Below are 11498 nucleotides of genomic sequence, written 5' to 3'. Positions count from 1 at the left end.
CTATATAAAGTGGCAATGTTATTGTGACGTAGGCTTGTGTCACTCTGGAAAGAGAAGACCATGTTTTATTAGACTATGATAAGGTTCGTCTATTCCGTACCCTGACGGTATATTATTATGCTCACACAACAAGCAAAAGTTAGTAACATAGGCAAACAGAAAAGACTAACCACCAACTAGACAACATAATATTTATAAACAACTATACAACACCCCATTTCTAATACATAGATGACGCTATTTAAAAATGCTAGGGTCGGAACTCTATGAAAATATGTAGTACGTTTATGGTGGCACTGCCACACGTAACTATATCCTTTGATATACAGATTTTCGACTCTAAAACGTAGGTAAGTTATTTATCTAAAAAAGTAAAACTGATTGCGTCTTTTGGGGTACCTTACCTACGAACCGCAGGGTATAAACCAGTGGTTCCTAACCTAAGTGGTAATTACCCCCGTGGGGGTAAAACTGGTATTTTACGGAGGTAATAAGCTAACCTAATATAACAATACAACAAACGTACACGTTTTAATTTTTATTACCATTGGGAGGAGGGGTAAAATCAGGTTCCCTAGTTAGTCATAGGGGTGACCGGACTGAAAAGTTAGAAACCACGGGTATAAATGGATTAGTTTATATGGTACGCAACAAGACCGTACCGTAGAATTTACATCTATTTCTCAATAGATGGCGTGAACATCAAAGATACAACCATGTTTCCAGTACTTGCGATGGGTGGCGCTACTGTTGACGATTATAAAGCTATCACCCATGAACGCGGCTTCTTCAAATGTGCCGCTCAAACGACATCAAAAACTCGCGACAAACGGTTGGGGTGCATGGACACTAATACAACTTTATAATAAATACACGCAAGAAAGTTTTAACTCAAAACGTGCTTCGTGTAAAAAAATATTTTAGTGGCAATATTTTCCTTCCTAGTTGAAGATTCATTGTTCGTGTTTTAGGTAAGTCGTCAAAACTATGCCTTTTTAAGCAGCCGTTTATATTAATTTGGTTTAGGATTATTTTTTCATATTTACTACGAGTACTGCTTCCTAGAGTTCTCGTAATGTTTGTATTAATTTGGAAACGTGACGGTGTGCAATTTTATTGGTGAATTGGGTTAGATAAGATAACTCTACGCAATGATAGGCCAAGTATCTTTTCTACTTCTGTTTTTTGAATATAGGTACCAAATAAAATAGTACGATGTCTATTGTCTTACATTCAAGTACTTGCAAAAACTGTGTTGTAGCTATGAAGTAGACTAAAATTGTTTTTGGGTTTTTATCGTGGTAAAATCTAAGTAGGTACATTACAGTCTTTAATAACTTTTAATAAGATACCTAGGTCATAATCATAAACGCTTTCTTTGTATCGTAGGTACTCGACGCTTCTTACACCTTTTTTCTTTAATTTAGTATAAATTTCGTTTAATATTAACCTCGTAAGGCCCAATATTTTTTATAGCTTACAGCTCAGCGTCCTAAAATAGGACAGTTTTTATTCTGATTGCTGTCATCGAATCGGTACCAATTTTTTTTTAATTTACATATATCTATGTAAGTACATATATCCATTTCATAAATGCCTTGGGTCGCCATGAGTGGCCCTTACGACGTTAAGATGCATTTAACGCGAAGTGTATTACGACGGTTTCAGACTAGCGTTTTATACCTACGCTCCTTAAGCTAGTTTTTGGAAGCGCGTGTAGGCTTACCTCAACCTATACCGCTTATGTCAAATAAATGTTTATCTATCTATCAACCTATAGACCTAAAAATATAACTTAACGTCGAAACGACCGTACACGCACAGAAAAAACGCTCGTCTTAAACCGCCCTTAAGATTCTCGTTCTGCAATATCGCGAACGTATTTTTAATTTAACTCTTAATGCATGATTGTTTATCTACAATGAACGGGACACAAGTTGATAAGTACCTACCGAACAATAATTTACACAGCATGTACCTATGTACTAATATTTTTATCTCCAAAATACATCAACACGTAACAAAAGGGAATCAATTAGGTATTGTAGGCAGGGTACGAATCATACAACCTACATATAATAAAGATGGTGTAAAAAAATGTGTTTCATGTTTAAAAGGATTGACTGGCTCTTATGCGAATGTTTATTTTTATAATGATTGCCGTTATCGAACAAAAATATTTCTAATACACAGATAAGATCGATAAAAAAATATCTACTTATACTTGAGTCATACTTAACAATTTACATAAAGCGTTTAGTAGGTATTCAATGAAAAATCACCGGAAGTTCAAAAATAGATTTTTACTTGACATTATTTTTACCGTACCTACCTACTGTTAAGAGCGCCAAAATCTTACGTAAGTTTTCCACATTTACCTAGCCTAAAATTTTTTGCGTCGCTGACAGAACCTAAAAATATACGTTACGTGCTGTTGTTAATGTGCAATAATTAATTTTCATAATTATTTATAAACGCGTCACGAACACGAGGCCCGACCCATAGGAAGAATTAATCCATTTGTCCCTGACGTGAACAAATAGGAATACATTAATTCCCACTTGTCCCTCGGGAGGACAAATAGCAAATAGTAATATGTTTCCATTTTTTCCTATTGTTAGTCAAGTCAGAACACCTAAATTTTTTGTTAGCTACCTTTTTGTAGTGTAGGTACAATTATGTATGGCATTTAAAAATTCGGCCAAGACCATCTCGGGCTCAGTGTAGGGTTCCGTAGTTGCGCGTCTGTCACACTAGGCGGACTTTAAGACTTTTTAAGGTTCCGGCAAAAACTGAACCCTATTTCATCATGTCCATCGGTCCGTACGTCACATCCATGCAACATCCATGTCACATCCATTTTACTCGAAAACTGTAAGCTATTCATTAGTCCAGGGAACTTTATGCTTTGCTGTAATTGCTGTTGTAATGAATAAGTAGGTTAAGTTTCCAATTTAACTGTCGGATTGTCACCCATTAAGGTGCAGTAGGTTCAGAAAACCGAGTATTTAAAAAGTCGAAGAGCTTTTTTGGATCACAATACAGCTGCCATAAATGTATGTACATAAATTATTTTAACGTTTATATTTAGGTATATCATTTATCTAAAATATTTGGATAACAGACAATCCCATTGTACTTTAATAGTGTGTCCATCGTGTCATATGGACACACTATTATAAGTAGTTTGTGTAAGTAGCGTGTGTAGAAATTTGAAAACATGTCAAAAAACAAGTATTCTTAAACATATCCTAAAAACTATAATATACTCTAAAGTTTGGTAACACTAACTAACACTAAAACACCAAAAATCAGATAGCATTAGAAAAAAACAATACACGTAAATTATATTATTCACAACGATTATTCACAAATGAAATTACTGAATAATAAAACTTGACCAACACTATCGCCCCGTAACGTGCCGTGTTGAATCGCTATGGACAGCCTCAGAAAGCCTATCGCGAACACCGAAGTTCGCAAATTGCGCGGGCATCTTTGTCTTTTACTCCAATACAATTAATGCGTAAGAATTAGAGTGACAGAGAAAGATGCCCACAATTTGCGAACTTGTAACGCCATTGTTTCCAAATCCGCCCCAGCCTGAACATCCGAAGTAGAGTTAGACCAAGAAAAGTCTGCAGCGATTTTGATAGCCCACGTAGTGCAAGTGTTATTTACACGTCATAATTTCATAGAAGTTTGACGTTTAAAATGACACTTGCACTGCGTGGGCTATCAAAATCGCTGCAGGCTTTTCTCGGTCTGACTCTACAGATATTCTCAGCACTCTAATAATTGTTATATCAATCGAGGCATATCCTTACATGGATGTATATTGTACGTATAATAAATAGGTACATATTGGCAAAGTAAACTTTACACCGCGTACCTAACTAGGGCTGGCATTGAGACGTGAAAATCAAAAGTTATATCGGCAATCTTGTTGCAATTATCGCAGTGGTGTTACATTTTTGGTGTCCAATGCGTGATAATTGATTAGCCATGAGCTGCCGGAACCGCGCCTGCGACCCGGTTAGAGACAATGTGTTGTACCTACTCCAATATTTCACGCCGCCCCTCACAATACCTACTTACCCATCGACTCATCCATGTTATATCATAATTTACTAAATACAAACTTACATAAAATAAGTATTACGTAAATCTGATCTTGGCATTATTTTAAGAGTTCCGTACCTCAAAAGGAAAAAATGGAACCCTTATAGTACGATTGATGACATTTGAAACAATTTTACCCGAAGCACCAACAAATAAAAAAAACGAGAGGAGTTATGACGTCATCTTTTTTTGTATGGAATAAAAAAGTATTTGTTTAGAAACCTATCGTGTGTAGTATTAAACGAAAGGTCTTTCTGAGCCGATTCCAAAAATATATCACATCATAACATTGAGTCATTTTTTTTAAATTATAATAAAAATAATTTTCAAAACATACCAAGTTTGGGCTTCTCCAGACCAGATACAATACCGTTCAAAAAAATTGTATAATATACCTCAAATTATACCTAATATCCTCATAATTATCTAATCCTAATAAAGCAATTTTGAAAACATTTAGTTTTTTTTTTTATTTTTAAATTTTACAAAGTGTAATACATAATACCCCTGCCGAATTACTCAATACGAGTATAATGTCATTCGGGTAAAATAAGAGTATTGAAACTTGGTTTAAAGTCTATTTTTTTATTCGGTAGACTGAAATGACAGTTAATAGTATGAACATGAAATGTCATTCCATACTATGAACTGTCATTTCAGTCTACCGAATAAAAAAATAGACTTTAGGTACATGTTCCTTTGGTAATATCTAAGCTTTAAGCAAGAAAAAGTTCTGATAAGTGGGGGGTGGAGAACTCTGGGAAAAGGGGGGGAGGGGGCGTTAAAGGTGCGTTTTTTTTTCAGTTAATTCTTACATAGATAATTTTTACTACGACTTATAGATTCCGAGATATAAGCGGCTTTCTGGAAAAACCGTTATAAATTAATTTTACAGTACATATGGCACTAGTGCGTAAAATAGCACTTTTCGTGCGTATGTCGAAACTTTAAAGTGCCATATGTACTGTAAAACGTTGTTCGATACACGTGCGAATAGGTAATTCGCAACTCGTGTCGATTTAAAACACTCCCTTCGGTCGTGTTTAATTTATCGCCACTCGTTTCGAATTTCCTCTTTTTCGCACTTGTATCGAAAATAACTATTATGCTTTCTATTTAAATATTTAATTGAGAGATTCATAGATCACACTTTGTAAAATAGAAAAATTAAAAAAAATATACTAAATGTAAATATTTTCAAAATTGATTTATTAGGGTTAGGTATGAGGATATTAGGTATAATTTGAGGTATATTTTACAAATAAATATTGAGAAGCCCAAACTTGGTATGTTTTGAAAATTATTTATATTATAATTTAAAAAAAAATACTGAAATGATACGAGTATGATATATTTTTGGAATCGGCTCAGAAAGCCCTTTCGTTTAATACCACACACGATAGGTTTCTAAACAATTTTTTTTTAATTCCATACAAAAAAAGATGACGTCATAACTCATCTCGGTTTTTTTTATTTGTTGGTGCTTCGGGTCAAATTGTTTCAAATGTCCTAATGATCAATCGTATAAGTACCGATTTTCATACCTTTAACATCATTTGCAGCATTTTACTGAATTTCTCGGTATACCGCCAGCGCTATATGTAAGTAGGTAAGTACATACTTTCCCATTGACCTAGAACTATTTTTTATTTTATTTATTTATTAGAGATAAATCACAATTACATACAAATTTAGAATAGCTTTATTGCGCACATGTTGGTGTACAGGTCTTACTCTAAAGGTACAATAGTTACCCTACAAGGGTATTGCAATTACAAAATATGTATAAAATATACACAATAAGAAAGGTACACAAATTTCTAAACATCTTTTTCTACGCATATAACAAAATAACAAAAATATTATTTTATTATCTTAGAATTATACTTATTTGCATTGAAAAACACGTGCAGAGAGTAGAAACTGTGGTCTATTAGGTAGGTTTTTAGCTTAGTAACGAATTGTATGTATGTTTGCTCTTTAGTTATTTCTTCTGGAAGGTAATTATAAATTCTTATAGTCATTACGTGATGGCTCTTATTACTAATTTGTAAGTTACTTGATGGTATGGCTAATTTATCTTTATTTCTTATATTTATGGCACATGTGTGGCGGTCTGTTGCTTTTGTATATAAACTTGGATTCTTGCGGACAAATTTACTGGCTTCTAGAATATATAAATACGGTAAAGTTAAAAATTTTAAGTTTTTAAAGTGAGGTCTACAGGTTTGAAGGTTTTTAGTATTTGTAAGAATCCTTATGCACCTTTCCTGCAGTATGAATAGTTGTAGTTGTAGTATGTCTGTGCTATTGCCCCACAAAATGATTCCATATTGGAGGCAGGTTTGAGTAAATGCATAATATGCAGCAACGGCTGTTTTAAAATCTGTGCTTTTTTTAATATTTCTTAAGACATAGGTAAACCGAGAAAGTTTTGTACTAATTTTGTCAATATGAGATTTCCAATTGATATTTTCGTCGATATTTATAAAGACTGCAATTACTAATTTGCTGGAAAGTATTATTCAGGTATGTGTAATTTATATCTATGGGGGGTCTTTGGTGGGGTCTAAACTGGATAAGGTTAGTTTTTTAAGATTTAATAGTAAATTATGGTCATCAAACCACTTAACAATTACGTTTAGGATACTATTGAGTTTTTGGTTTACTTCCTCATTATTTTGACTTGAGAATACTATTAGATCGAAAAGCATCGTTAAACCAGAATGGTTAAAAAAAAACATTTATTTACCAATAAACTATGCTTTACATATTTACCAGGGCCCCCGCACTAGGTGAGACCTGTATCGCGGGGAACCAGTTAGATTTGTACAGTATCTGGATATAGTTACCCTCTCCGTTCCCACGACCTCTCAACGCCTTATAATTATATACGACCCATATTTGAGCCATTGGGATAGGACAGATAGGTAGGTATACTTAGCATGCAAGTTATAAAATTACTAAACATTACACTTAAGTTTATCTCGATACTCCATTCCGCAGTACTTAAATAATAAATTATACAGTCCTCAAAAACATCGTTCGTAAACAACATAATTATTGCAAAAATCACAAACTGCGCAACTACTAGCGCATCTGTTATCACACCGGCCGGCCGAGCAAGAACCGGTCGGCGCATACTCAAATATTTGAAATTTGGCAAGTAATTTCGTCTTACAAATACAGGGAAATGTTGAAGAGTATACATTTGTAAAAAATAAGTTAAACTTGTAGGTACGGAATCCTTGGTAAGCAAGTCCGACTCGCACTTGTCCGGTTTTTTTTAATTAATAATTATCTTATTTCAACTTAGTAAGCAACGAAAAGACGCAACCTTCAGTTGCGTTTGCAACCGGGCGCTTTTGAATTAATTTGTATAAGTATTTAACTTCCTACCTAGGTACTTATCAAGTAGCTAGTAGATGCTAGGAATGCAACTGTCTCATATTGTTAAGACCATAAAATTTATCCGTCTTCATATCTATTACAACAATGCAAAAATGATAACCATGCGACATGTCATGTAGCTTCTGGCAAGTATTCATGTCGGAGTGACGATTGGCCCTGGCACGCAACGGCGGGCGGCTTCTGAGTAGATTTATCTTACATGACAATTACACCGAGACGAACAAAACCGCTCCAATAACCCAAGTACACTACAGCCGTAGCCAATCTGACGTATTCAAATCGCCCATCACACGGACGGCTAACATGTCTTGTTATAGTATCGCTATCTTTATGTCTGTCTCAATGCAACACGCTAAGAGCTAGAAAGAATGAAGTATTTTCAAATAAAATGAGTTGTGTTCTTAACGAATAATCTAAAACTTTGATAAGAGTCCAAGGTTGCTAAAGCAAACAAAAGACGCGTAATTTTCGTTTCCCTTGATTAGCGTAGGATCCCTGACGTGAGATTGACGTTGTCATCTTTACGTGTTATAAAAATAACCATTAGCGGGTGTGATGATATTTTGCAATAAAACAAAGATTAGGCCTGTTTACACTAGATAGTAATTACCGCCACTTGAACGATGTAGCTACGTAGGTACCGTTCAAGATAAGGCATATTTTCTTTGGCCAGCTTGCAATATTTATTTAAAGTCACTCATATCACCTGTATTTTCGGTAGGTAGCTACGCATGTTTACCGACGTCTACCTTGAAGAGTAATTTATAGAAACCCATATCACATCTCCGATAATAGTAGTTTATGCAACAGTGATATAATAAGGGTTCTTAAAATTCAAGGGTCGAAGTTACAAAACGAGACGTAGTCGAGTTTTGTAAAAAAAGACCCGAGAATTTTAAGAACCAATTATGAGCTGTTGAATACATTACTTTTTCTATGACAGCTGCAGAGTTATTATTAAAAAAAAAGAGTTATTATTTAAAAAAAATTGAGTTATTATTTAAAAAAAAAAAGAGTTATTATTTAAAAAAAAAAGAGTTATTATTGTAAATGAAAACATACCTCTTTCAATCAAGATGATCGGAACTTGTATCTTTAAAAAAAATAAAGCAGTTGTATTATACTCATAAGATGACTACTAGCAGTCATCTTATGAGCCTATAGACAAAGCATTCAAATGACATTGCTTTAGATATCACTGTCAGTCATTTAATTGACACATTTAAATGCTGGAGTAGAAAAACAATTCTTAGTATGTATAAAAAATCATTATATGCATAATAACACTGAAAATGTTCTGCTACGTAGGTAACCACATTCTACATGTGAGTTATGTTTTACGATGTTTTCGTGCAAATATGTACATATCGTTTCACTTCAGACGTTAGGGCAAAATGTTATTTTTATAAATAACGGTGCAAAAATTACGTAATAGTACTTAATATTTAATCTGCAGCGAAGGCGGGCGGTCCGAGCCGTGAAATACGATATGGAAATGCGGACCGGACTTCCGGCGATGTTAGCGCCGCTTTTCCATTTAGCTATTTTATAAGACTGTCCTTGAACCCCCATAATTTATCACTCACGAACAATAAGAAAAATACACCATTGTACCTATGTACACTCATTTCCTGCTTATTTTCGTAATAGCTTATCGCCAGAAATATCCCGCCGTTGATTTTTCATGCATGATCGCATTGTTATGAATAAATTATTTACTTTATTTGTATGTTTTACCTACCCTATTACAAATTCATGTTAAATAAACGAATAATTAGCAACCAACGATTTACTTAGTCATGTTGCTTTGTTTGTGTTGGTACCTGGATAATAATGAGAATTAGTGTGCATAAAACAAGCGTAGTCATAAAAAGCTAATGATCTAAGACATCTAAGTGATAATTAGTGCAGGTCACGCAAGGTGCATGAACATAGTCCTACCTGTTCAGAGAACTTATGAGCAATACCTCACAGTGCCTACCTACCTTACTTAGGCACAAACTCAAACGCTGCGTGAAAGAACAGTCTGTCTTTACTTTTTATCCTATATATAGGTTAATAAAGAGGAGATAGGATCGGTATCGTTTAACCTCTCGTCTGCAATGTGTACGATAAGGATCCTGACCAAATCATCAATCAACTTTTAGCGTTTTTTCGAGAACGTTTTTTCTGCTCTACCATGGCATATACGGCATGACCGAGGTTTGAACGACACGATTGTTGACCACCGCACACGTGCATAAGGTTAAGCGCATTTCAAAGATTACATATTTAGATATAACCTACTCGTATTCGTATACTTACTTTTGTATTGGAATCAACTATCAAATCAATCATTTACCTACTAAAGATACTCATAACTTCTGGTTATGGTGGTGGCTGGTTGGAGATACTTTACAAAAATATCTCCAACCAGCCAAAATGCTTTACAAAATTACGTACTTAATACCGCAGCGTCATATTCAATTATTGAATGAGATCGTGACAGACAGCCTTGACATTGGAAGCGAAACCAGTTACTGGAGATCAGCAAAAAGTACTGGCTACTGAGCGCGTAGATATTTAAGTAATCACTTCTGTGAATCATGCCGATTCTCTCATTTTTTATGTCTTGATGGAGGCAAACGGCCCTCTTGAACCTCCTGCAACTATAGGGGTCACATGTGCGATTCCGAAATTATTCACTTTAACAAAACATGGTCCTTGGAGACCCTTATTTTAAATGGTACCTATTCAACGAAACACTACAGGGTTGAAGGGAAAAAAATATTCCCCACTTTAAGTGTAGGGGAGGTACCCTAATATATTTTTGATTTTACCATTTGGTCCGCGTGCAGCTTTCTAGCACAAATGGTCAGTGAGCTAAACCGCGGATGCACAGACAGACGGACATGGCGAAACTATAAGGATTCCTATTAGTTGACTACGGAACTCTAAAAATCATTTGGTTCAGTACGAGTATTGTATAGGTACCAGTACCCATAAGACTCTTCTTCTACTTCTAACTTGTAATTTATCACTTAATCACACATTAACCTATCTAATGTCAAAATCTCAAGTGGGAAACTCAAGTCGAAAGGTGGGCGTAGCATTCCTACAAGCAGGCTCCACCATTGTGCTTAGAAAGCGTGTCTGACGATCAACAAAAAATTAATGGAAGTCGAATTTGTACTCCGTCCTTTTCTTATCCGGCCCATTTGAACGAAGCGATACACCAAAGTTTTTTTTTTCCAAAATAAACTGAGTCACGGACTCTCCAGAGCGTAACCCCGTCGTTTTCCTCCTCGGTTCTGGGATACAATTATGTTGGTACTTACGTTGGCTGGGTGATCATTTATGCTCAAGAAACAAAAACAGCTTCGGATAATTGACACTGCGGGCCTCAAGTTCGGTCGGCGTACTCATACATCTCTACCTAAGCCACTAGTTGAATTATATTTTTGCATTGTGTAGTTTTAATATCAATATGGCATATTGGGCATATTTATTTGATAGTTGGTTAGAGAGGGGTAGAGTAACAGCGATAATTGGAAAAGAAACTTATTACGTTGGGATGTAATAAGTTTCTTTTCCAATTATCGCTGTTACTCTTTTAGAAAATGTGTTTAACTAGGTAGTATTATGTACCTAAGTAACCTACCTATGTCAGGGCGAAATTCCTTTGAGAAAGTATTCGCTTGCAGGTACATTTGATTATATATTTGATTTATAAAAACTGTCAAGTAATGTGTATTGGATTGAGTAATTACATACCTAGTTGAAGTATGCAGAGTAGTGTTATGTAAATCGACAAGAAATAACCGACTCCACTTGTCATGAGCAAGGTTGTAAGCGGTGCGTAAAGAATCAGATTTCCATCTCAATTCGCTAAGCTAACTGAAACACTTGATGATAAGCGTTCTCGCGTTGTTAAAGTAAGTATGTAGGTATATGCCGTTTTACAGGTTTGCCGTTTGTCTCAGGCG

The 11498-nt window shown here is 35.0% G+C and overlaps 1 protein-coding gene and 1 long non-coding RNA gene across 2 annotated transcripts in view; both read left to right on the top strand.

The window, feature by feature from the left end:
* The first annotated feature begins 827 nt into the window (after window positions 1-827).
* Window positions 828-11498, top strand: part of LOC134661438 (aquaporin AQPcic) — a 42489-nt gene continuing 31818 nt past the window's right edge. The window contains exon 1 of the mRNA XM_063517532.1: window positions 828-971. The gene's annotated coding sequence lies outside the window, so the exon portion shown is untranslated. The remainder of the gene's footprint in view (window positions 972-11498) is intronic.
* Window positions 3177-11498, top strand: part of LOC134661441 (uncharacterized) — a 380476-nt gene continuing 372154 nt past the window's right edge. The window contains exon 1 of the long non-coding RNA XR_010097955.1: window positions 3177-3189. This is a non-coding gene — a long non-coding RNA (uncharacterized LOC134661441). The remainder of the gene's footprint in view (window positions 3190-11498) is intronic.

This window comes from Cydia amplana, chromosome Z (assembly GCF_948474715.1).
Source record: "Cydia amplana chromosome Z, ilCydAmpl1.1, whole genome shotgun sequence".
In the NCBI taxonomy this organism is placed as follows: domain Eukaryota; kingdom Metazoa; phylum Arthropoda; class Insecta; order Lepidoptera; family Tortricidae; genus Cydia; species Cydia amplana.
This window is presented reverse-complemented; position numbering and strand designations above follow the sequence as displayed.